This window comes from Sceloporus occidentalis, unplaced genomic scaffold (assembly GCF_023333645.1).
Source record: "Sceloporus occidentalis isolate IW3139 unplaced genomic scaffold, rSceOcc1.0.p SCAF_3, whole genome shotgun sequence".
NCBI classification, from domain to species: Eukaryota; Metazoa; Chordata; class Lepidosauria; order Squamata; family Phrynosomatidae; genus Sceloporus; species Sceloporus occidentalis.
Genome location: NW_028316983.1, coordinates 166,179,352 through 166,207,313, shown reverse-complemented (window position 1 = coordinate 166,207,313; position 27,962 = coordinate 166,179,352). Strand labels below are relative to the sequence as shown.

The 27,962-nt window shown below is 39.7% G+C and overlaps 1 protein-coding gene across 8 annotated transcripts in view; it reads right to left on the bottom strand.

Annotated features, from left to right (window-relative positions):
- Positions 1 to 27,962, bottom strand: part of ATXN1 (ataxin 1) — a 291,552-nt gene that overhangs the window by 66,283 nt on the left and 197,307 nt on the right. The window contains exon 7 of one of the 8 annotated variants that reach the window (XM_089516777.1): positions 21,405 to 21,492. The exons of the other annotated variants lie outside the window; for them this stretch is intronic. The gene's annotated coding sequence lies outside the window, so the exon portion shown is untranslated. The remainder of the gene's footprint in view (positions 1 to 21,404; positions 21,493 to 27,962) is intronic. 8 annotated transcript variants of the gene reach the window in all.

The window sequence follows — 27,962 nt, the reverse complement described above, 5'->3', positions numbered from 1 at the left end:
CGGCCCCTTTCTTCTCCTCCCCGCCGCCGCGGAGTGTCCTTGGGGCTTGAAGCCCCAGGGACACCCCTTTTCAGGCTGCGGGGAAGGGGCCTTTTGCCGCTTCCCCGCAGCCCGAAAAGCGGCGGATCGGGGCCTCAGCGGCTGCCGCTCTGGACGCTGAGGCCCCGATACAGCGGGGAAAGGGGCGGGTGCAGCCCGCCCCAAAGAGGCGGTCTATAACCCGCCTAACTGAATAATTATAGTTCTCTCTCTCTGTATGCTAACGCTGAATCTGAAAAATTAATTTAACGACTAGTAGAAGATCACAACTTAAAATATACAATATAAATGTGGTATTGGGGTGAGCTCCCATCACTAGTCCCAGCTTTTGCCAACCTAGCAGTTCGAAAGCATGCAAATGCAAATAGATAAATAGGTACCACTCCAGTGGGAAGGTAAACAGCATTCAGTGCAGTCATGCTGGCCACATGACCACCAGAGCCGTCCTCGGACTGGCTTTTCAGCTTAGTAACAGATGAGCACTGCTCCTTATGGTTGGACACGACTTGATGACCTTGTCAACAGGGAATACCTTTACCTTTACTTTTATTATTAGCCTTAGTTGTCTACTATTTATATATCCCTGTTTTAGAAATTTTGAAAACAAAATTACACACACACATAAAATATCATGAGCTTTTCATTTTTAATATTTATTATTGTTATTTGCCATTTGTGACTGTATTTATACTCCCAGACATAGGAAGAAGCTCTTGTGAGATTTTGTGCTCCATATGAGAAAGGTAATTCAGCTGGCTTTGGATACTAGGGACTTTTATTTGTGTACAGTGGACCCTTGTTATACGCTGGGGTTTGGTTCCAAGATCCCCCGTGTATAACAAAATCTGTGTATGCTCAAGTCCCATAAGACATAATGACAAAGCAAAATGGTGTCCCTAATAAAAAATGGAAAATCAAGGTTTGATATTGGAAACTTATACTTTTTAAAAACATTTTCAAACCGTGTATGCTTGAATCCGTGTATAACAAATCCGTGTATAAGAAGGGCCAACTGTACTGTGTAATTCAGAGAGAGAGAGCTCTTTGTATGTTCTTATATTATTGCATATACTCATATATAAGTCTAGGAATTTTAGTCAAAAGATCAATCCAAAAAACCTGGACTGACTTATCCACAAGTCAATATACTGTATACACTCGCCTATAAGTCTAAAAATTTATGCCCAAAAATTGACCTCAAAATCCCTGGTCGACTTATTTAAGGGTCACTATGGTGGTAGCTCTTTCAGATTTTCCTATGCAGTCGGCAGAGCAGTTTTTTCTCTCTCTTGTGCCAAGCAGAAAGAGTCCTGAGTGATTAATTGATATTGCTATTTGTTTAAGAGTCCTCTCCCGCCCATATGTCTGGCTGAAACAATGAAGCAAAAAGCCTCAATCAGTCTCTTTTGCCATACGCACACATACACACACTGAAGGAGCCTCCATGTTTTACTCTCAACCTATCCACAGGTCATGGCAAAATCCATAATTTTGCCCCCAAAACATGACCTTGACATATAGATAAGGTCGACTTATAGTTGAGTATATATGCTAAGTACAGTACTTTACCTTAACTCTTATATAAAAAAGGAACCATCCACTACTCTGAGTAAAGTGGGGAAAGGCAAGAGCTTAGGCCATCCCAGGAGAACCTGAAAAAAGCACCAACTACCTCTACTCTTTCTGTGCACCACTACTTCTGGCCTTTTTGAAGTGGTGATGCAGCAAAAGGGCAGGAAAATAGCAGTGGCTCTTTGGCATGTCCTCTCAGAGAGGAGCATTGAGAGAGTAGTGAGGATTGGTGCTTCGTTTAGGAATTACCAGGATAGACTAAGCCTGTGTTGGCAAACCTATGGCACACATGCTAGAAGTGGCATGCGGCCTGGTTCATATGGGCCTGGCAGCCGCCAGTGGAAGGGGTAGATGAAAAGGGCTCTCCTTTTGCTACTGTGCCTTGTGTACAACCTCCATGTTATCTTCTGTGAGATCTATGGTGTCCCTCCCAAAACTAACATCTGAGATAAGTTAAACAATGATAACCCAACTAATTAAACTAGTTCAATTATTAGTGTTGACAATGATGAACTGATTCTATAACTTCTGATGGTTAAGATAATCAAATTAAAATTGAAACCAAATATTCCAAGCTGTAGGATGGCCCAGGACTGAGAAATAGGCACATCCTTCTTAAGCAGCACAATACAGTTATAACTACCTCCAAGGAAAACTCTAACCAAGTGACATATACTTTTCCTGTACTACAGAAATGAGAGTCTATTTTATATGTTGTTTGAGCAGAAGCAGAAGAGATAATTATGTTTCCATAGAGGCTAGTCTTCCAACGGGTGCCTTATCAAAGTTTTCCTCCTTAGCACACAGATGGCGATGTCTATCTTGTTTAAATTTCGGTAAACATGACAGTAACCTCCTGTCATGCAATGAATTGCCCTCAATGTCTTTTGGAATGCCTGTTGTTGTTGTTGTGTGCCTTCAAGTTGTTTCTGACTAATGGCAACCCTAAGACTATCATAGGGTTTTCTTGGCAAGATTTGTTCAGACGATGTTGCCATTGCCTTCTCCTGAGGCTGAGCGTACATTACTTCCCATGGTAACCCAGTGGGTTTCATGGCCAAGTAGGTAATTGAACCCTGGTCTTCAGGGTTATAGTCCAACACTCAAACCACTATTCCACACTGAAATGTCTTTACTGGTTCCAATTTCCTATGACATATGCACTTGCTAGAATCAACTAGCTACCCAGTTTAAGGATATTCTGACCTCTGCCTACAGTACAGTGATCTTACCAAAATAACTATGGCATTCCAAATTATCACTGAATCAACTTCATGGTAGCAGGTTAACTTGCAAAGCCAGTGTAGTGCAGCAGTTTGAATGATGGACTAGGATTCCAGGAGATCAGGTTTCAAATCTCTTCTAAGACATGGAACCTTTCTGGGGCGACCTTGGATATGTCACACACTCTCAACCTCAGAACAAGGCAATGTCAGGCCCCCTCTGAATAAATCTTGCCAAGGAAGCCCCATGAAAGGTTTGCCTTAGGATTGGAAACAACTTAAAGGCTCACAAAAACAACAATCTTACTGGGTGCCTTATATTACCTTTGCCTCTTTTGTACACCTCACTCCAGTTCTCCTTAGTCCTCTTGCCACTGCCCTTCCTGACTGCCACAATCACATGCCAGAAAATATGGGTGTGATAACTGCACGTGCAAAGAAAGTGAGGAAGGAGCAGAGTAAGATAGTGGTGGTGTAGTAGCTCCTTCCCATCATGATGCTAAAGAGCACTGTAAGCATAACTTCTGGAATATTTTACAACCATATTTCTTCCATTAGGAAACAAGAGGAAGCAAGATTATTTAAAATGCCAACTATGCACACAATTCTTTCACAAATTAATTGATATGGGAAACAAACAAGAACTGAATGTCCAAACATGATTCAGTGTTGATTGGCCTGATGTATCTATCAGCATTAATTTTATTACAAGAAAGAAAACATGCTATGTTTTTGCAGCTGTCCAGCCTGGATAAATACCTGGGGTTTCATCACAGATAATAGATAAGGCTCCTAGATGAGCCTGTGTATTAAAAGTACAACAGAAAGATTGTGGGTAGCAGAGGCATCTGCCTTTTCAGTTCTCCCCTAATTCTGTTTATGGAAATGCCATGCCTTCAGTATTAAAGCAGCAAAAGGTAAAAGAGATAATAATAAACAAGGCAGAATGTGGAAGACTGACATAGTGGAAAGAAGAGCATTTTCTTATTGCAGACATCAGTTTGCAAACAAACTCAGCAGGGACTCCCCTTATTTATCTTGCACTTGATGTACCTGAGTGGCAGAAAATGGCAGCACTGTCCAATCACTTTGTATTATTTCCTATTTCCAAATTACACCTTATTTTCAAAGCTCTCCCACTGCCCTTTATTTTCAAATGAAAAACAGGCTTGGGAGAGGGAAGCTGAGACAAAGACTAGTGGAAAAGAAAATACCTCGCCTATATAATGGTGCTGCAAATACTACCAGCCCTTTACTATGACATGGAGTGACTGTCAATACATCTTCACCTCTTACATCTGTTTTAAATTGGCCAGTCTTGAAAAGTGCTACTTAAGGCTAAGCTGGAACATAATTTTTCACACATTCAGTGCCAGTTCATGTTTTAGCAGCATGACATTTGCAGTTACAACCGCTATTCACTGTTCTGCTGTCCAAACATCACACACAGCCTTATTTCTTCTACTGCTCATTTGCTCTGCACTGTTAAGTCTGCAAGTAAGATTCTTTGGTGACCCAGAGCAACGCTTAGCATTAATTTCATTTCTCTCACAGCCAAGTAAATCTGCCAGAGATTTTCACAACATGGCTTGTAATGAAACATCACAAACCTTTAGAAAGTTGTGCTTTAGCACTGAACAACAAATTGTTGAATTGCTGAATGACAGCAGTGGAAATCAAGGCCCTATAACATGACCTGGAGCATTTGGAAGCAGCTGCTATTTCTTTGCTAACATTTTCCACCATCTTTCTTCAGCCAGGCCTAGAAGAAACACTTCTTCTCCACAAGCTTCTCTTTCACTAGTACCCTCACTGACGCCTTATTTTTCTGTACTAATTTTCTTTTTTGACATAATGCTCCTCCTCCTCATAATAATCATTTATTTACAGTCATAGACCAAATTATAAAATACAAATAGTTACACCAAAAAATCTTAAAATTCTTAATGCATGAAACTCATAAAACATACATACATATAAATATCATATTCATGACTGAAAAGATTAACATGAGAGTATCTAAATCTAATGATCCTGAAAAACCCAATCTAAAAATCTTATATTTTATCACCTAAAATTCAACTGATGATTCAGAAAAAAATAATCAACATTATTAAATGGTTGCAATGTGAATGCAGACACACTGAAATGCACGCATTCACATCACTGCCATTTAATAATTTGGAGTGTGATCATCCACATTTTTTATATCTGTGTGGGGTTGCAGAATGAAACCCCTATGATCCAAAGGGCCCACTATAATCCCCTATTATGACAGTTTCACCTAAACAGGAACAACAACACCCTGCTTCCTTGACATGAACCATGCTAAGAGAGCTTAAAGGAAATAAGAAAATTGCAAAATACTCTTTCTGTAATCATTTTGTAATCCCAAAATGTCCCCAACCAAGAGACAACTGGCCTATAAAGAGAAATGTTTTGAATTATTCTGGTTGCTATTGCACTTAAGAAAGCTAATGTGGAAATTTCAAGTTCCCAGAATAGCATTCTATTATGAAGTGGAGAAGGACTGTCAAGACATTATTAGAATTGACTCTCTGAGCCTTGTTCTTGCTTTCCCCACTCCCATTTCTACACTAAGCTGACCAGCCACTTTAACTTTCTTTACAAACTGGGCAGGAGATGGGAGTCTCTTTTATACAGTATGTTGTAATTCTGTTGAGTCATGCAATATTTTCAGAGGGGTTTTTTAAAGGTATCTTTTTTTCTCTCATGCATTCTTTGCACTCAGGAAATATTCTGTGACAACCACATCTGCACAAGACCAAGGCTCAGAACTCTTGGATTTACAACAAGTATTTCTCAAAGTACAATACCTACATAAGGAGGTGATGAAACAAATCAACAAAGCAAGATTAATACCCAAGAACCATCTTCTACAAGACAAACCAAATACACAAAGTGACAGATCATCTCTGGAACAGCTACTGGACAAACAGGAAGGTCTCTGTGCAAGAGGATTAATGGACACAAATCTGACATTAGAACTGGCAATTGCCCAAAACCAGTTGCAGAATTTTTCAGTCTTTCTGGACATACAGTAAGGGTTGCAGTCGTTGAACAAGGAAATTATGAAGGAAGACTAGAAAGAGAAACATATGAATTGAATTGCATTCACAAATTCCAATCCATTAGCAAAGGTATGAACAAAGACAATAGCTTCATGGCATTCCACATATATTAATGCAAGAGTCCTTGCTACTGCACACATGACAAAAGGAATCTTCTCTGAGAGAGTTTTGAACCCAGGAAAACTGATATTTGGTAAATAAGGTCCAAAACACACTGCCAAAATAATCTAGTTCGAGACTGCTTTAACTGATTGGATGCTACAGAATTCTGGGAACTTTCGTTTTGTGAGATATTTAGCCTTTTCTGTCAGAGTGCTCTAGTGCCACAATCAACTACAATTCCCAGGATTCCCTAGCACTGAGTCAAGTCAGTTAGAGCGGCCTCAAACGGGATTATTTCTGCAGTGTGTTTTGGACCTAGGTTTATTTTGGCCTAAATACCCCAAAGGCACCAGATCCCATCTGATCTTGAAAGTTAGACAGAGTCAGCTGTGGTTAGTACTTGGATGGGAGACTGCCAAAGAATATCAGTTGTTGTAGGCTATATTTCAGAGGAAGCAACTAGCAAAACCAGCTCTGAGTATTCCTTGACTAAGAAAACCCTGTGAAATTCATGGAGTCATCATAAGTCAACAGGCAACTTGAAGACACACACACACTAAGACATTTATTGCTTTAACACATCAACATTAACCATCGTAAAGATCTGAAAGATATGTATCATTCACCTAGCCCTTGAATATTTAGGGCAAAAGAAATGATTTACATCTTTCTGGATCCTATTAGAGTTTATCCTAACCCCACAACTGTATAAATATGTTTTACACCTGAGGCCTTAATACCACTTGATACTGCGTTTGAAGAATTAATGGTTTATATCCACGGAAACTCATGTTAAAATAAAATCCAGTTAGTTTTAAAGGTGTTGCCATATTCCTCCTTCCTTTTTTTATGTTGCAAGAGACTGACTTATCTAATTCTTTGAAATCTATCAGTGACTACTGTCAATGAAGGACAGAAAACAGAGAAACTACCACCAAACACCATACCAGAATTTAGTGTTTCTCTCAGTTTAGGTTTCATATCTGCTATATATACATATTTGCACTTCAGTGCAGAAGTGCTGTTCTTTACCCAATAGGGTGTGTGTGTGTGTGGGGGGGGGGTTGCGGACTGTACTGGGTGACACCAATGAGAGGTGTGACATCCAGTCGCCCCCCCCCCCCGCCCCCACCCTTCCCTGCCCACGGTCCCCTGGCAGCAAGGAGCCAGGCTGAGCATGCGCACATCCCTGGCACCTCCTTGCCACCACCCCTTTCTCCCTTGAGGAGAAGGGGCCGGCGGCAAGGACAGGGGCCGTGGCAGGGAGAACCACAGGTGCGTGCACAGGCTCATTGAGTCTGTGCCAGCACCTCCTTGTAGAAGAACCGCCTCTGAAGCCTCAGCCACTGCACTGGGTGACACCAGTGGCAGGGACACTGCTGGCTTGACCCATCACAGATGTTTTATTATAAAGGTTTGTAATTTCTGACTAAAGTGAAGATATGCTGTAGTTTGCAGGTAGGTGATAACTCTGCATAACTAGAGGACACAACATACAAATGGCAATGAAAACTCTGATAAGCACTATTAGGGATACCTGGTATCTGTAGCCTAAAGTCAGTTGAAAGTACTAGCTTTATTAAACTGACTGAATCAACTGTGGAACGGTAAGTCAACATTTATGAAAATTTCACCAATTCAAGTGGGTTCCTGAAGTCTGGAGTAACAATTACAACTACATTTAGTATCTTGATGCCTGCTTTAGAGTTTGCAAAACACAGAAATGTCCCACTCAGCATTCACTGTCAGGTTCTGATGTGGTCCAAGCTAGGAGCCTTTGGAACTGTGTGTGGCTGTCTGGCTTATGTGAGGAACCACAGAAGTGCATGTTGAGACCTCTGTACACACCATTTAATTTTATGAGATACTGGATTGATACTCCTCCTCCCATCCATGCTGATTCTTGTTATCTTCCCAAGTAAGAGGAATTACAAAGGGCTTCCTATTCCTCCCTAAAGTGTGGTGTGTTGCTACATATTTTGGTCCTGCCTCATGCTTTGTCTTTCAATTTTAACTTACTTTTCATTCCTGACTGCTGGCTTGTCTCACAGCTCCTGGTGCCTGGCTTCTGTTCCAGTAGTACCCAAGACTTAATGCTGACAGCAGTTCAGGCAGCATGTCTGGGGAGTCATGATTTACACGACATATAATGTTTATGTGCAGATATGCAAGAGGGGGGGCAGAGTCTGATTATTCACATATGTGGCCTGCAACATACTGACTGCAGGGGAACATGCCACAGTTCTCTCACCGAACTTTTACTGAAGACACAAACAAGAACTGGGCTGGGTGAACTCATTCAGACACATCTGCTTCTCACAATTGTAATCAGAGACTTTCAACAATTATTTGCTACAACTTATATGAATCACCCCCCCCCCCCAATTCTTCACAACATTCTTTGGGAATGGAAACTAAAAATAAATTGCTACATTAATACTGTATAACATACAGTGATTTCCATGTGGCTTTAACTTCAGTGCAGTATCACTCCAAACGTTTTTTTTTTTTTAAATGACCAAGTTTCCTCATCATAGTACCACACACGTCCTGAACATTACAGTAAAGCTATTCTGGCATTATTTACTACCCAAGTCAAGATTTGTATGCATTTTGGCAAGATGTGGCTGTCAGATCTGAACTGAAGTAATTATTAGGACGTATGAAAGCACGTGTCATGAGATGCAAGATGGCTTTATATTTCTTATTGCAACACAAGGAGAATAAAAAGTGATCTATAAAAGAGAATGTGATGAGAGAATACTTTATAGTCCATGTGAAGAAAGTGGAAGCACTCCATATTATTTTCTATTTCAAAGTTGAATGCCATGAAAAGTCATACACACAAAACCTGAAAACATGTATATCCAGAAAACATCTTCCTCTTTAAAAAAAAAAAATTCCATCTAGGGTGCATCTACACTGTAGAAATAATGCCCTTTGAAACCACTTTAATTGACATGACTCCATCCTACAGAAGCCTGGTATTTGTGGCTTGGTGAGACACCAGCACTTTTTGGCTGAGAAGACTAAAGACCTTGTAAAACTGCAAATCACAGGATTCCATAGGATGGAGCTACAGCTCTTAAAACAGTGTGACTCACCTAAGTGGGCTTCCATGACTAAGCAGGGAATCAAACTTTGATCTCTGGAGTTGCAGCTCAATACTCAAATCACTACACTGGCTCTGCCACTAAAACTGAAAATCAGAGTTAAAAAAAGAAAAGAAAAATGGAATCCAAGCAAATCAAATTCATCAGGAAAGATCAGGGAAATAAGCAACACTTCAAAAGGAAAAAAAGTTTCCCCTAAAACCCCCACAATGTGCCATCATGAAGTTGACAACGACTTGTCTTATTCCAAGAAAACAGTGCTTATGTTACATGACAGTTCTTTTTGCTAGGCAGGACTAAAGCAGTTTTTACAAGGCTCCCAGCTAGTGAGAGAGAAAAGCAACCTCTCAGTTGAATGCTTCAATAATAATACACTGAACACCTTATTTCCCTTCCTACTTATGGAACCTTTGATGGTTCCAAAGGCAATTGTAAGTCAAATACGAGTTGATTATCTAATGTTGCTATGTGAGACTTTGGCCCAGTACAGATCGACGACTCCATACCGCTCGTCTTTCCTCCATGTTGGTGCCGCAGCAGCTGCACCGCATGGCAGCTTCTTTTTTGCGGTGCCATAAAGGGGAAAGGGTGCTATGACGGCACTTCCTAGAAGTGATGTGTGGACGCTGCGCAGCAGCGATGTCATCATGGCAGCTGCTGTGTGCACAGGAGGCTGCAATGATGACGGAGTCCGTACAGACTAGGGCTCCAGAGCGTGCAGTTGGTGCGTGCTCTGGAACCCTGGAATCAGCATGGGCACGCTGCTCCCTGCCCATCTATACCGGGTCTATGTAAATTTTCAGTTTAGTATTACAATACATACTTACTCAGATGTAAGAACCAATGTGCACAGGGGGTGGGATCCAAACTTAGTCAAAATGAGAGTATACCAACTAAAACCATGGATCACACTGGATCTTACTGCTAGATAGCTGTGTATAAGTCTGTGGCCTAAAGGCAGGGATAGATTTTTTCCACATGCACCCAGCCCACCAGGTCCTTTGCTGGTAAATGACCCTTTAAGTAGAGAGCTGATTGAGCAATTTATATTTCATATTTTAGTGGCTTTTAATGTAGCTACAGAGCAAGCCCTTCATCTGTGTGTGATGATTCACTATTGTAAAGGCCACAATGTTCACATGTAAGACTGTTAGAAACAACAGTCCTCCCCCCACCCATTCTCTATTAGATGCATGCATCTCATAAATGACTCACTAATCTAATCTTACAACTTGAACACACAGATTGAAAATGTAGTGGCTTGCATCACCAAATTAGAATAAAACATTTCTCATACAATCGACAAGAGACCGCAAATGATGTAATCGCAATGTAACTGCAAGGACCCCAGGGAATGGTAGCCACCTTGCTAAACACTTCTTTCAGGCTTTTAAGGTTTCACTGGTTGCCTGAGGAACAGCAGACCCACTCTGTTCTTTAAGCCCTGGCTGGGCAGCATGCCAGTATGGCTTTTGTGGGCTGGGGGGGGGGGTGTAATCTGACCAGCAGACTGACCAATTTATTTTCCTCAACACCCTTAAAAAAGCAAATATAATACTGGTGAAAAATGAAGATGGCTACTCCCATGAAATCATGAAGTGGAACCACTAGAACAGAGCAGGAACAGGATTCTTCTATATAGTGTATATATACTAACTAAAACGTCAGAACCATCATACCTCTATTTGCCCTACACTTTCTCTTTGCAGAAACCCCCCTGATACTATTCCAGAGGCAGGCATACCTCAATCAACAAAGCCTCTGACAAAGAACTTTCTTTTTGTCCAGACCTCCCTGTAGAGGGCTTCAGAAATACAGACTTTCAGTGCTGGAGTTCAGCAGTGTCTGCAGTAAACAATACATTAAAGCCTGAGCTGGGAAAGAATGGGATTATACTCTAGCTCAGTAGTCCCCAAACTGTGCTCTTTATGAGATTTTGGACTTCAGCTCCCAGTCACCCCAGCCATGTTGGCAAATAGTCTAGGATTCCGGGAGCTGAAGTCCAAAATCTCTTAAAGAGCACAGTTGGGGGACCACCGCACTAGCTAGTTGATCCTGCTGTAACTGTGTGTGTTTCCCTACAGTAGGCAAAGTAAATAGCAGCTGCCCCTGGAATCCTTTACTGAACATCCATGAAGAGCAAAACAGAGAGAAAATGTGAAAACAGATAAGCCTGCCTCGCCAATTACCATGTTAAACAGTTGAAAATCTAGATGTGGACTACCTAGAACATTCTTGCTAGTCTAAACTGACTTGCTGAGAAGCTGTGGTCCATAGGATGTGCAGATTGTTCCCAGTAGCATTTCCTGACCAGATTCATTGCCTATGATGTCTTCCTTTCTTCCCTGCTGTGCTCAGCAGAAGAATGTAGTTTAGAGTATAAAGTATACAGTTACATAACCAACCATAACCTACAATAATAACTATCTAGCCTGCTGTACTCACTACAATTTTGATCAAACTCATACCTGCCTTTACACCAATGATGTTCATTTAATATAATCTAATTATTCCCAAGTGAAAGTAAATTTATATAGTTTGACATGGTTTAAATAAAAGGAAATCTTTGTGCACAAGTACTGCATACTCTTTAATGCCAGTTTTATATCTCTGACCACATAGCAGCCAAGGCAAACATGCCTAGTGTCTCACCCAAATTATGCCACTTGAAACAAGGCACTGTGGATTCATTTAGATGCAGTGTTTTATCCAATTTAAGCATTGCAAACTGCCTCAGTCCATGCTTTAAATTCCTGTTTGGTTCAAATTAGAGGAAAAAGGAATAGGAGCATGTAAGGGGCAGAAAGAGTCAAAAGACAAAATAAAGATGAGAAGAATATGACAACGTTGGCTGGAGATGTGTTGATCTCCAATGGTAATCATCATCAGCCAGCACTACCACTAACGAGCCAGATTGACTGATAATGTTGGAAGATGTAGTCCAACGTTTAAGATGAGATGAAAATTAGAAAAGATATAATAAATCATAATTAACATTAACTGTAGATTCTGATTCAGACATAATAATAGACTATGGTTAGTTGAAATTAGAAGCAGATGCTTGTGATCTCCAAGCATTTATAACTAAGGAGCACAGGAAGGAAGACTATGGCTGCATCTGCACTGCAGAAATAATTTTGTTTGACACCACTTTAACTGCTATGGCTCAATGCTATGGAATTCTGGGAACTGCAGTTTTATGCGATATTTAGCCTTCTCTGTCAGAGAGCTCTGGTGCCACAACAAACTACAACTCCCAGAAACTGGATTATTTCCACAGTGTTGATGCAACTTGCATGAACACAGGATTACGGTATACTATTTTGTGAGAAGCAGGCCATCGTATCTGAAAATATGCAGTGATTTGCTCATGGTTGCCTGGCCACCTACATTGCAGATCATGGCACATAGTCTCAGTTTATAACCTCAGCACTTTAACCACTGCACTATCTCCAAATATGTCACACAAATATAAAAGTAGTTATTTTATACATATGCCATTAGGTTAACAGATCAAACCAGAAAATAACAATCTGGTTGCCATATACAGATTATTAGCAGTTAAATGCCTGGATTAAATGCACGCACGCACGCACGCACACACACACAAAATGCTTGCATACTTTCTCAGTACCGTATTATTGAAAATAAAAGCCAGATCCTATACAGCCAATAAATACTTTAAGAGTGAGTTTCAGTTCATAAACACATATAAAGAAGAAATGACTGAGATGTGGTTTGACTGAAGAGCTTCACAAACCAAGTGGGCAAAATGTCCCACGGACACATAACTTGTCTGGATGAAAAGTACTGTGAAAGGGAACTAGTTGTTCCATAGCACACTAAAAGATATTGTTAGAAATAGATTTTTAAAAAACATATCAAAAGAAGTTGAGAGAAGTATTTCTAAAATGTTTTCGACCAATTGCTTAGTCTAACTGGATGGTGAGTTTATTATCATGCTTACAAAATTTGAGCAAAAGAAAAGTAATTATTCAAAATTCAAGGAAAAGCTAGTCATTATTATGAACCCCCCCCCCCCAAAAAAAAGTAGTTTACACATGACTAATGGAACAATATGTACAGCCTATTCCATTCTGTTTCAAAAGTGGAATGACTGTCAGGAACAGTTGAGAATACTTAAAAGAAAAATGTTTCCTCTTACTCACATGTAAACTGCTTCTTGGGACTGCATCCACAATGCAGAGATCAGGGACATTCAATACGAAACTGACATAAGACAACAAAATATAGAATAACATGATATTTCACAGGACTCCTGTGAAACACTCAGAGCTTGAGATTATACTTCAATATAAAATTTAGTTTCAGAAAAAATAAGAAAAAAATATTAGGCTGCTGACCTGAAACTGGCTTTCTCCCAACAAAGGAACTATGGAGGAAACCAGAGCATAAAACCAACAAATAGCTGCCTATTAAGGAGTTTGACTTTGTTATTCACAACCTGAGTTTTGATAATGACCCCCCTTCACCACCAGCATAACAACCATGCTGTGGACAAATTGTAATTGACAAAAGATAATTATTCAATGGGTTCTGTAACAGGCAGGGAGAGGGAGATCATCCGAGAAAGAAATGAATTTATCTCAGGATTTTTATCTTAGTTGTTATACCTGTGTTTACTTGGGAATAAACCACTCTAATTTCAATAGGACTTCACAGTAAAGAGGCCTAGGGCTGAAGAAATACATAACATGCCACAGTAATACAGATACTTATCAATGTAGAAAAAGCATGAAAACTGTTCAGGATATCATGTTGGAGTGGGGAGTCTGCAATAGCATCAAGCATCTGGGAGTGTTTTAGCACTTGACTTCACAGAGAAAGCAAAGTGGGACGGCATAAATTGCAAGTTAAGATCAGCATAACTGAGTAAACCCTTTGATGCAAAAACTGTGAAAACAACATTGTACGGATCATGGCTTCAAAATAAGTGGATAGTTTAAATAATAACAAAAACAACATGGGTCTGAAACTCTTGGTGCTCCCCAGTGACTAGGATGACCCAAGCTTGCTTTGAAGTGTTTTCTCTGTGCACAATAAGTGGATACCTCTGCCCCATCTTTCTACAAACTTACCCAAGTAAAGGGCTGTTCAGAAGGCTTGAAATACAGTGAGCCCGTCCCATCCTCGGAGGTTCGGTTCTGTCCACCCCTGCGGATTTGAAAATGCATACATGCTCAAGCCCCATTGTAGTCAATGGGCGGCAAGGTACACGTGGATGCATTGGCACAGCCGCCATTTACATTAATGAGGCAGGGGAATCCACAAAGGCACAAGCCAAACTAATAGTGCTATGCATTTTCCCCCCTTTTTTGGCATTTCACATGCTCAAGCAAGCAATTCTTGAAGAAGCTGCCATTTACCTTCCTTGTGTAGGCAGGCACACAAGGATTGACTAGAGCAGTGATCTCCAAACTTTCCCCCTTTCCTCTTGGCACAGCACCCCCCTGGGCATATTTTGTGATATTAGGTCTAATGTTCTACTGCAAATTCAAAACAGCCAAACTCAGTCACTGCTCCCTTTGCACTCAGTAACCTTGGAAGCAGCAACCAAGCAGCTGGCTGAGCCGTGATTGAGAAGCTTCTTGCTTGTGCTGGTTTTACAGCAAAGGCTGGCACAAACGAGAGTCTTTTTGGTCACTGTTTGACTGGCTGCTAGACTCTAGCTGCTAGAGTAATACCCCATTTTCCCACCCCAAGCTTCATTGCATTGTTTACTACAGACAAACTATTGCAGTTTAACAATAAATATCTGGAGGACTTTTTCTGCAACCACTCCTGGCCTGTGGAACAGCCTGCTGGATGAGATCCGTCAAATTATAAATTTAGACATTTTTTAAAAGCTGTCAAGACGGATCTCTCCTGGCAGGCCTTCCAGAATAGAGTCCTCGGCCATATAGCAATCAGTCCCATACACCATGGATATTCTTGATCCTGTCATAACCCGGCCTTAGATTTTAAATGTTAATTGTATAATTTTAATCTCAAATTGTTTAATTTTGGGGGGAGGGGTTGTTTGCCACTTTGATTGTTTTTACAAAAAGCGGGATATAAATAAAAGTTTTATTTATGAAAAAAAGTTTTATTATTTTGGCTTTGGCAATGCCAATGCTGCTAAAAACATTCCGGCAAGACAGAGGGTGTGGAAAAGAAGGGACTGGACAGGCAAAAAAAAAAAATTTTTTTTGTAAAAAGGAGCTTCTTTGTTAGAAGCTTTGTTAACTGAGGCATGCCTGTGGAGTCATAAATTAATATAATTATAATTTATACCCTTTCTTTCTATCAAGGTTTCAAACAACAAAATGCAGATTAAAAACAAAATATTGATTTAAAATAAAATAAAAAATATTCACACCATCTTCAACAGTACACTAGCTTATATATACTATTCTGTTTGTATTCTGCTTCTAGTAACGATTCACAAACTGATACAAAATTTAGAAGCATCACTTGTTAAAAGTAGACATTACTACTTTTTAAAGAGTGCATCCATTATTTTCAGCAAGGCTCAACAACTTCATCTTAAGGCTAGAGCAATCAGCAGACAAGGGCTTAGCACTATGTCCTTATGTCCTCTTCCCACAAAAAGGCTAATGTCCTCACTCCATTTTGATTTTCCTGAACATTCAGCCTGTATCACAGAACCCTTCCTCAGGTTTCTATGTAACTTGAAGGCTCACATACTGGTTGATCATAATAAGCCTGGTTGATCATAATATAGGTATTATTGTACTAATACTGCTGAATATGAAACCCACCACTATTAGGTGCCAACTCAAACAATACAAGTTTCTAAAGACACAAAGCATGTCTTTTCTGCACAGACCTCAGAAACAAGGGCGTTGTCTCATGCCAGTGGATTAGTTTGTCTAATTACAAGTTGTTACTACAGGAGTTGTCTGACAAATGACTAGGCAATAGGAGTATTCATTGCAAGAATGCTGTGATTTTCTGTGTGGGTAAATGTAATAGGGAAACACATCCAATATCTTACCCAGTGATCCAGTTAAATTAAGAACATAGTTTTGCCCTCAAGATGAATGCAGAGGATTTTCACTTAAGTCTATGGCAATTGCATATATGTCTTCTCAAACCCATAATCTAGCCAAAGCAAATGTATTCCACCCACACTCACAAATGTTAATTAAATTTGAGTCAGTCATTTTAACTTTGAACTGGATACAGCTTATCAGAGGATCATAAAATACTGATGCAAACCATTTACAAAACTAACTTCAGAAACTCTTTATATTGTATACAGCATATGTTTTCTACAGGCCACCAAACCAAGACAAGATGATGGCTGATGCTTTCTGAAACAAATCTCAGAAATCTCCAAGATGCAAGGACTGGTAGTTATGGAGGATTTCAATTATCCTGATATCTGCTGGTAGATTAAGGGAGGAAACAGACCGGCATGAAGGGGTAGCTTGAAGCTGCCCCTGCCCAAGATGCCTTGGGACTGTGGCAACCATACGCTGCAGGCCCGAGGACATCCTCCACAACGGCCTCAAATAGGAGCAGAAAAGATCCACTCCTTTTGAGGCTGGATTTGGGTCAGCTTAAGCGGCCTTGGTGCAGCCTCGGGGCTGCTTCAGGGCATTCTGGGGTGTGTGTTGTGTAAACAACACCCCCCCCCAGAACCGCTGGAGGCTGCCCCCATCTGCCCATCTGTTTCAGGCCTGACTCTGCTAAGTATAGGCTCTCCAACAAATGCTTGATGTGCCTTGTAGATAACTGTCTTTCAAAAGATGGAGGAAGGAACAAGGGGATCAGTAGTCCTGGACTTAATTCTGACCAATATGGAGGGATTGGTCACTGGAATCAAAGCAGTTGGTACTTTAGGGGCAAGTGACCATATAATGCTAGAATTTGTGGCTGTGGAACAGTTCAAAGAAGGGTATAACCAAACATGAACCTTGGATTACAAGAAAGCTGATTTTGGCATGGTACATACTGCCATAAAGCGCCGTACCAGCAACGATTCTAGGGTTAGGGATTGTGTGGCAACCGCATGGTCCCTAACCCTAGAATGTACAGACGGCATAACAATGGCAGCATCCTGTGTACAAGGGCGCCACCATTGTTACGTAAATACCACGCAGCGTCCACATGCCCCTGTGGCTTAAAAAGAACCCACTTTTCTCTCGTTCTTTTTCCTCTGGAGGGAAGCCGTGTGGTTTGGCGGCTGTGGCTTCCCTCCAGAGGCAAAAAGGCCACAGGCAGGCCGCCCTTTTTGGGCGGTCTCTCCCAGGCCTTTATTAAGCTGAGGAAAATACAGGATAGAATCCCATGGCTAGAGATGCTAAAGGAAAAAGACAGTCAGCATGGGTGGGATTTTATGAAGAAGGACTTCCTAAAAGCACAATCACAAACAATTCCATGGAAGAAGATGTCAGGGATGATGGGAGTTGTAGCTCTTCACCTCTGGCTCGAACTCACCACCTTGTTACGCACCGGCGCTGACCAGTTTTGGCCAGTGGTTAAAGCTTTGCTCTAAAGCAGCAGAGTTACAGAGAATAGGCTGAAGACCCTGACAAACTCTCCAAGCCTTCTCACTCTTGCTTCCACAGAAGTCTTCCCACTTCTTCAGGATCCAGCTGGCTCTTGTATCTTCACTCAAGACACCAGACAACTCAGTAGTCTTATATAAAAGATCTACTTTATTCTACTATATACAGCTCCAAAACTATCCAACACAACTCCTCACTACTCCAATACTACCCACAAAATACATTGGGATTCATAGCCATTATTATAGTCATTGCAAAATACCACCCACTGTTGTCTGTTTCCACCCAGTGGGCGTGTACATCCACTCTCACTGGTTCTCTTGGTTCAACCCACAATTAATGATTTCATCATTTCACCTTGTCCACTTAACAATTCTCAGGTGTTCTCAATTATCCACTTTGCATTTCTGTCCTTGGCATTTAGGACTTGTTAATTACATTACCTTATACACCTGTGTGGCTTCTAATTGCTTCTGCTGAGTCACCCTGACTCTCACATACATGTTTTATTTCATTCACTGTATATCCCATGCTGCTTTTTCCTTAACAGAAGAAACATGCAAAAAAATCTGAAAAAGCCAATGTGGCTGCACATTAAACTTGAGGAGGGAACTGAAAAGGAAAAAGTGTAAGAAATGGAAAGAAGGACGAATCAACCAAGGAAGCATACAGGTGTGTTGTCCAAGCTTGCGAGAATAGTGAAAAGGAAGCTGAAGCTATGATCTAAGACTGGCTAGAGAAACAGAAAGCAACAAGAGAATGATTAGGTAAATGGTGGGACTACTGTTCAGTGAGGATAGTAAAATGAAAACAACAAAGAGGCAAAACTAGTTAAAACTAGTGCACCAGATGCACTTGTTTCTTGAGACACCAGATCTGGCTACAGTGACACATGCCTTGATTACATACCATTTGGGCTACTTTAATGCACCCTACATGGGGCTGCCTTTGGAAACTGTTCAGATATTTCAGTGGGTCCAGAATGCTGACCAGGGCCAGTTATAGGGGGAGCATATATATCCCTTGTTGAAACAACTTCACTGTCTACTCGTTCATTTCTGGGCACAATTCCAAGTGCTGGTTCTGACCTACAAAACTCTATACAGCTTAGGTCCAGATTATCTGAAAAACCAATCTTCCCATATGAACCTGCCAGAACAATGAGATCTTCTGGGGAAAGCTTTCTCTCTTCTCACCACTTTCGCAGGCTTGCTTGGTGAGAAAGAGAGCCATCATGGTGATTGGAACTTAATTCTTCATCAAACATTGCTAAACCCTTTAGTATACCCATTATTAAGGAATAAAATCCCTATCTATACACGATTAATTATTATTAAATTTCTATTTATATATGATGTACTGAAATTGACATTAATAAACATGACATTGATTACTGATTTGAACTATATAAAGTGTTCTACTAACTATAGTACATTTAGCAGTTTGTCACAGATTTTTTTTGTGGGACACCACATTATAATTTTTTAAAAATAATAATTTCACACCAGAAGGGACTGTAAAAGGGGACTTGAGAGTCCATGCAGCTGGCAGACATCTTTCTGGCCACTTCTGGTATAGGCAGCATGATGCAGAATGAACAAAACAGCTTGAGTCCACTTTTATTGTTATAGCTGAATCATATGGAATCCTAGGGATTGTGAACTTTTGGCTGATAATTAAATAACTTTCCTTGAACTGCAAATCCAGGATTCCACAAGATGGACCTATGGTTTTTAAAGTTGAATAAGAATGCTATAAGTCCAGTGCACAGGGGCCTCGCAGTGTCCACCAGATGCTTGCAAATTCAATCCCCATCCTCTCCTGCCGCTTGAAACTTATGGTCAGAAATGCCAGCATTACACTCCTTTTAGTAATTGATTTAATGGTTTTACTCTAGTTGTGTTAGCAATTGGATTTAAGACTACTGAGAACATGCTGCAACAGTACTTTTAGTCCCTCCAAGAAGGTCAGCTTTCTGTAACATCTCATTCTATACCAAGAATATTGCTTCTAACAGTAATTGTTGTTGTTGCTGCTGTGTGCCTTCAAGTCATTTCCGACTTATGGCTATCCTAAGGTGAATCTCTGATAGGGTTTTCTTGGCAAGATTTGTTCAGAGGGGGTTTGCCATTGCCTTCCCCTGAGGCGGAGAGCATGTGGTTTGCCCAAGGTCACCCAGTGAGTTTCATGACTGAGAAGGGAATCAAACCCTGAGTATCCAGATTCATAGTCCAACACACTATGCCACGCTAGCTTCTGCAATAAATTATAAGAGATACCCAAAAATTGCTGTATTAAAAGAGGACATACTACAGAGGACAATGGCCATCCCTTAGCAAAAGATGGGCTACAATCTTTCATCCATCACAAAAAGGAAATATTGAGCTTCAGGTACAATGCGCATAGCATTACAGATACTTGCAGCAGGTGGGGCTAAAACTTCTAGAAAAGTTTATAAATCTTTCATCTGAAAATGTAGATCAGTGGTCAGTATGGGCCTTCAAGGTGCTTCCGTTCAACTTTAAGGGAATCCCATGAATTTTATACAGTTTTCTTAGAAACAGAATACTGAGATGTGGTTTTGCCAGTTCTTTCCTCTGAAATATGACCAACAGGACCTGGTATTCACTGGCAGTCTCCCAACCAAGATCAGACACTCTTTTGGGTATTAAGGCTGAACAGTATGAAGAACTGTAAAAATGAATCCCAGGTTACTCATCAATTTTTCTGGCAGCTGGGGTCAGCTTGTCCCCCACTGGAAAAGTAGATTTTAGCAGCGACATTCGTTTCAATAATTATTATGAGATAAGTAACACCAAAGCCAAAAGTAAAAAATGTAAAAAAATAACGTGAAAGCACTGGCTATTATTCTTTGGTGTGCTGTGTTGGATTAATGACCCACATAAATCTATGTTAATACTACTAATAAAGTAAAAGCCTAAAAATAGCAAAAACTCTACATTATACCACTTATTGTTATTTGTGCTAAAACAATGCAAGCAAAAGAAAAGATAGGGATGAAAGTAAGGTTTACTTTGCAACACTCCACAGTAAAGTTACTCAACTTAAGTCTGATATCATGGAAAATCTGTATCATGCTTCTTTGTGGTACTAAATGTATTTATTTTAGAAATCGATTTCCTCTGTCACTATTTATTGCTACATGCTGTTCAGTAATTCTCAGAAGTTGCATGGAAAATCACAGTGTTGTATGCTTAAAATTGACTCAATGAAGTTAGAACACTTGGATCAGCCCAGGAAACAATTGTAGCAAGTGTCGTGATTTGGATATCAACACTAAAATAGAAGGAAATGCAAGCCTGCCTCTTTACTATTCCTTTATCATTTTCAGTCAGTTAATTGTACTTCCATACATAAAAACACCAAAAGTTTTACTTTTGTACAACTTAATACCAGTGTAACATGTTTATGGCTCATTAGACAAAATAAATTCAGTAGTTAAAATAATAGAAGACTTTAATTATATACTCTCTTGAAAATGGAACACAGCTTTGCAACAATGTTTTAATAGTGAGGCCTCACCTGCTCTTTGCAAAAGAACTGAATGTGAAGAACTGGTTCTGTTTTCCTTCTGTTTGTGTACATGTGTGCGTACAAACCCAGGGAAAGCTCTTCCCAGTTTCCATATAATTGGAAAACCCAGAAGCATTTGCTTGTAAAAGCTGTATGCCCTGACTAAAGACAGTGAGTACACATTTTACTCACATCAATAGCAGAGTGGAAGGCTGCCAGTTTAGCGTCTTGGCTGACATTCAAGCATGCTGATTGCTGAGCTCTTTAGCTTCTGAGTTCACTATAAAAAACAACAAAACATCCCTCTCAAAATAACGTCTAAGATTTCTTTAAGCACAGACTCAGAGAATAAATACATATATGCAAATACTACTCAGACCCCTCTCAAAAAAGAAAGAAAGAAAGAAAGAAAGAAAGAAAGAAAGAAAAGGAAAACAAGACAATAAAAGATAAGGTGATTTGAGGTTTTTTCCAACCTGCATTTTGGCTTTATGTGTTCTTAAAAGGTAGCCAGTCTCGGAAATACAATCAGAATTTCCTCCAATTTGCCATTTATATGTTACATGTTTTAAAATGCATATTTGAGTTTTATAAAATGAACAGAAGTTCTATACTGAAAGCTTTCGATCTCACAATATAGACTACTAAGCTATAGTCAAGCTAAATTCAACCCAAAAGCTTCTTAAAGATCCACTATTCCCAGTTACCTCATCACCAACAACATAATTAAGAGACTCGCCACTATAAGCATAATTTGCATATTTTTGTCAGAAAAAACAGATGTTCTAAAAGATCAAACTACCTGGAAAATTAATTCATGTTCTATTGGAATTCTTTTTCAGCACAATATACAATACCTTTGTACAATACTGCTAATCAACTCTAAATGTTCAATAAAGCAGCCAATTTAGGCGTATTTACATTGCATATATGTGAGAATTGACTAATTTAGCTATTTAAAATGATTTCCTTGATGCCTAATCATTGAGAATGAATGATCTCAGCTCTTAGCTGAAGTTATATTCCTCTGGGAAGTCTATAGAATATTTAACCACAATAGATAAACCCACAACTTATCTTGAAGCAAGTCAGTAATTGTCTCAGTTAATATAAAATTGAATTTATATAAGTATTCAACATGGGAAATAGGATGAGGGATATTAAAATAGCTTTAACACGTATTTTTTCTACCTTTTCTCTCTAAATCTAAATCATTTGCTATAAATCTCTGTGTTACAATATTGACCAGGAGTACTAATCTATCTATTTGTTGTAATAACCAAAGTTCACATTGTATCTGCTGACCTCCCTCACCTTACCCTACATGTAGTTTTCTAAACCACACTCAGAGGAGTACAGAGAAGAAGAAACCAACAACCTTGTGTAGAAGATTAACTGCTATAAAACATTATCACTAGGCTCTTTCATTTATATATAGCTAGGACACCCTCTTTCAGACTTTATTTAATTACTTTCAAATCTGTGTTCTTAAGAGTGTGTTGGCACTACCCAGTTCCCTTCTGGGAGAGAAGGAAAACTGTCCCTTCTTTTCCATGAAATGTTTGCTTGTTCTTTGTGAATGTGAAGTTCACACCTGTAAAGACCAGTAGCAAAGTTGCTTATAAGTAATTCAGTCTATGTTTCAGTCACTGATAGCTCCTGATAATGTACATGATTGGGACAGAAACATGGGCACTAGACAGGGCCCACAGGGTGGTTTTTAAGGGCCTCCAATTTTTTGCCTCCAAATACCTCCAATGCCTGGTAGGTTTTTGTCCCAATTCTCCAGGTTTTTGTCCCACTGCTGGGCTATTTTAACCCAGGAAATGCATTTTTTTGCCAATAAGATGTGGGGGGAAATTGTTTCCAGATTTTTCAGAGAGAATTTTTTGCCATTGGAGGGGGGAGCAAGGCTCTCCAAGGTCTACAGAGAGCAAATACAGCTCTCCCAAACCCTGGTAGCTGCCTGCACCTACACTACAGACAGGGATGCAGATGCATGTGTAGGGATCTTTAGGCTGGGCAAGGAGAGAATCCCACCCAAAATCCTAGACAGCCACTGCTATCAACCTGGGCTGTCAATACTGGGCTACATGGATTCATCATCTATCTTAGCATATAAGGCAGCCAGGTACTTGTACTGGCAGGAAATCTATGTGTGTCTCCTCCTCACTAACCTGCCATTGCTACCTCTCAGCATTGCTTTTTTAAAAAAAAAATCAATTATTTATTTTAAAAAGGAACAATAAAAAGAAATACAATAGAAAAAAGCTAAAACCCTAGAATAAAAGGGCTAAAACCTTACAAAATCACACAAATATCAAATAATCTTTCAAAATCTTCAAACTTTCAAGAATATCCCTCCCGTAAAGTCCCATATAACCTAGATTGTTTTGAATAAACCAGATCACAGTGACCTCTGACAAACCAGAGGATGAGCAGCTATAAGATTTACATTAACAAAGTCAACAAATCAATCCACATATGGTAGTGTGTCCCTAAAACTGGGCAGCCTCTCCAGGATAGAGGTGACATGGACTTTATCATTTGTGATAGTCTGATGGGGGTCATATACCATTTGTGAACTAGCTTTAAGAAGTTCTCTCTGGTCAGGGCTGATCTCGATTTCAACAAGGGAGATGACCCATACAGCAGACCAATCAGTATCAGATATTGATATATTTAGTTCACTTTTCCCCAAGTTGTTTTAGAGCAGTTAATATCCTGATATGATTCCATCAAGATATAATGGTATATACGGGAATCAGCATTGCTAATAAAAACAAGAATAGCAATTAATACGGTTGTTTTGTGAGATTAGACAGTTTACATTAGGCTCAGTTTTCATATTTAAAATATTTTCCTGGTGCTTATTTTAAAAAATATTTCACTGGCACTTCAATAAAAACATGGTCAAGAATTAACCTCAGATGGTTGTCTGGAGAACAAAATGTTTCCCATGCATTCACTGCTATAGCACAACTAGACAGTCTGTCATTTTGAAGTTTACAATGTGATAACTTCAATGAAAAAGCGTATGAGCAGCTGCAAGTGGAATCCATAATGTTAGCCAGGCATTTCTTGAAGGAAAATTGTGCAGCAGTTCTTGACTGTAAAAAATACTCTTCATATAAAACAGCAAACAGAGTCATATAACAAACTCTCTCAATGGAACATACCTATAGCGTGTCCAAAACTGACCAAACATCTCTAGCAAAAATGCCACTTCAGACAAGTGGTCAATCTGAGAGTCTTCCAATACAAAAGAGTACAGAAGAAATCTGCAACAGAAGTCATTATCTACAACAGCTTTCCCTGTTCCCCCTGAATTGCCAGCTATGTTAGCACAGCACGCAAGTTTAGCATTCAGTATTGCCCTGGCCAGGAAACTTACTACTTCAACATGTCTCTACAGGATACTCCTGATTGTATCTGTAAAAGTCTGGGAATTCTACTGCATAGCGGTCTGTCTGGAAGTACATTTCAGAGAAACCCTGGAGGAAACAACACCCAATGTGCTTCTGTCAAGAAAAGTTTTAAACAGAACAGGATTAAAAGGGATGTACAAGAAATGAGTAGGCTCAGTTCCCTTTTGTGTACGAAAAGGCATGCATGTTTTAACATAAGTGCCAATGAATTCCAGTCACTGGGGAGCAACTAAAGAAGAGGGTTTCTGGCTTTCCTGAAGTGGTTACCGTGAGAGGCAGGATGTGGGATCTTCCTATGCGGAACAAGAGGGATCACTGGTTGGACCCACTAAACATGGATGGAACAAATAGAAAATGGTCCTAGAGCATGGAGACTGTGGGCTTTACTGGGCTCCAGATCTTAGCAGCCTTAACTAACATATCCAGTGGCTAGAAGTGCTGGGAGTTGCAGTTCAGCAACATCTAGAGGGACAAAGAATTATCAGCTCTGTGGTAGAAAAATTATGGGACACAGCAGGAGGGGGACAACACAATTTGAGGACATATTCTGTAGGTTAAAGATTTTACCCCTTATAGGCAATGGTTATTCCAACTAAGGCTGCTGTGACATTGCAGAATTAATGCAGTTTGACATTGCTTTAACTGTCATGGCTCCACCCTATGGAATCCCGGGACTTGTAGTTTTTGTGTACCAGAGCTCTCTGACAGAGAAGGCTAAATATATCACAAAACTCCAAATCACAGAATTCTACAGCATTGAGCCACAGCAGTTAAAGTGGTATCCAATTGCATTATTTCTGAAATGCAGATTAGACCTATTATTTACTTCTGCATTAATTCTGCAGTGTAGATGCAGCCTGAGACATTAGACACTAACTATCATAAAACAGATGACAGCCTGATTCTGTCACTTGATAACAAAGGTAGGAAGTTCTTTGTTCCTCCTTTATTTTTATTTTCACTTTCTCATCACAAGTCAGTCTTTTTTCCCCTTCTATCCCACTTTAACTGCAAAGCATATACAAAACCAGCCAAATTTCCAATTTTACTAAGTTATTTTTATCAACTCAAATTCTATATGCTTATCGATTTAGGTTTATCCTCCTCCACACACACATACACTTTTAAGGTAGTTTTGTAAAACTCTCTGCACTCAGTTTCTAGAAGTCACATTGCTTAAAAAAAATACAGTAATTCTCTCATAGTAATTCAAAAGGCAGAAATTCACTGAAGCATCTATTAGCCATTGTTTCAAAGATTCCCTTTACTAAATCCAAATATCAACCCATACACCCCATTTCACTACAGATAAAGATATACTGTACTTAGAAAAGGAAGTACAGCTGCAGCTTAATGTCTATTAGGCTCGCAAACAGTAGAAAGAGCTGATGACTTTGTCCCTCAACCTAAACACCCTATTTCTGTCTTGGTCTACTATATTAGACCCCAAGACCTTTCCAGGGATTACAGATCTTTGTGGGCACACTCTTCAGGGTAAACACATAGGGCAGAATCTGTCTCTGAATCTGTGCCTATTGCTACTGCCGCTCTCTCTTCTATGGAGCCCTGTGGAAGAGATATCAGCTGGCCATGTTCTGCATCTACAAAAAGTTCCTTGCTCCTCCTATTGATTTATTGCTCTATTCATATTCTCTCTTTTGCCTTTCAAACTTTATATACATTGTGTGCAGACAAGATACGAATCAGGGGACTATTGATTCCACAGACAGCCCCATATGTACACATAAAATCCAGTGTCATTTTTTAAATACTGTATGCACTTTGTGCATAGATTCCAATGCATATATACTCTGCTCAAATAATAGAGAGAGGGAAGAACCTCCTCAATTAAGTTGCAAAAAATTATGTATGGTCCAGAGAAAGTCTTAGACAAATAAATGCTTTATTTGGCATAACTTTCTGTGGATTGTAGCCCACAGAGATTTTTTTGGTTGTGTTTGCTGCATACCAACTCAGATACCGACATTTGAAATTCTCATAATGATAGAACCCAGAGGAAGATTCAGAAGAGATAAAAGGAAGTACCTTTTCACATAGTGCATTGATAAACTTTGCAATTCACCACCACAGCACTGGGATACTGGCTAGTAACTTAGGTGGCTTTGAAAGTACGCAATTTCATGGAAGAGAGGACTATCTGCAACTATTAGTCATGCCTACATAGAACTGCCAGGATCAGAGAGAGCATGTATACATATACATGAATACAGATATCAGTTGCTAGAGCAACTGTCCTCATGTCCTGCTTTTTTGGGATTCTCACAGGTGTATGGTTGACTGTTATGGGAAATATAAATAAAGAGCCCTGGTAGCGCAGTGGTTAAATGCCTGTACTATAGCCACTCACTCACAAACCATAAGGTGTTGAGTTCAATACCAGTGAGGACTCAGGCTTGACTCAGGCTTGCATCCTTTCGAAGTTGCTAAAATGAGTACCCAGATTGTTGGGGGCAATTAGCTTACAGAAGCTGCCCCGATTGCATTTTGTAGAGAGGCGGGATATAAATAAATTTTATTATTATTATTACAGTTGTAAACCGCTTAGAGACTGCTTAGGTGGTATGAGTGGCATATAAATGAAAATGCTATTGCTATATAATTCTGATTAGATCATGTCAACTAGTATAATTGCAATCCTCCCTCCTATGTTCACTTAACAATATGGTTCCCAAAATGTTGAGGCAGGACCTCCAGGGGGCATAAGAGTTGCTTTGGCGGGGCGCATGACTTGGAGGCTTTGATTCCTTCTCCTACTCCTATTCCCAAACCTTTTTGTGTGTAAAATTTATCCGTGCATTGAGTTGAATATTGAATTTACTTAAATAAAACTGTTGTATTTTGAATGATGTTTGAGTATCACTTTCTTAACATATTAACAGGTTTATACTGTTGCTGGTTTAAAGTTCACTTTTAGAGATTCACTTGCAGTCATGCAAAATAACCACTAGATGTCTCTATATTGTAGTTATAACTTCATAGAAGAAATTGTCCCTAAATTAAATGAGCAAGCAAGGAAATTATCATTACTCTTCCCTCCAAATGGGCTATCAAAACTTCATGGATCACTAATTAATGAAAATCAGAAAAACAGATTTTGTGACAGAAAAGTGTCATTCTTTTACGTTAAGCACTACATTTACCAGATATATTAGACCTTTCCATTTTTGCAGCAGATTTCAGTTTAAAGAGTTTTGTTACCATATGGTCTAAGCGTGAATTGTTAGAAACCAATTTTGTCTGATGCCATCAAATACATCCCACTTGGAAACTTTAATAAGAAAATTTAACTCACCATCCAGCA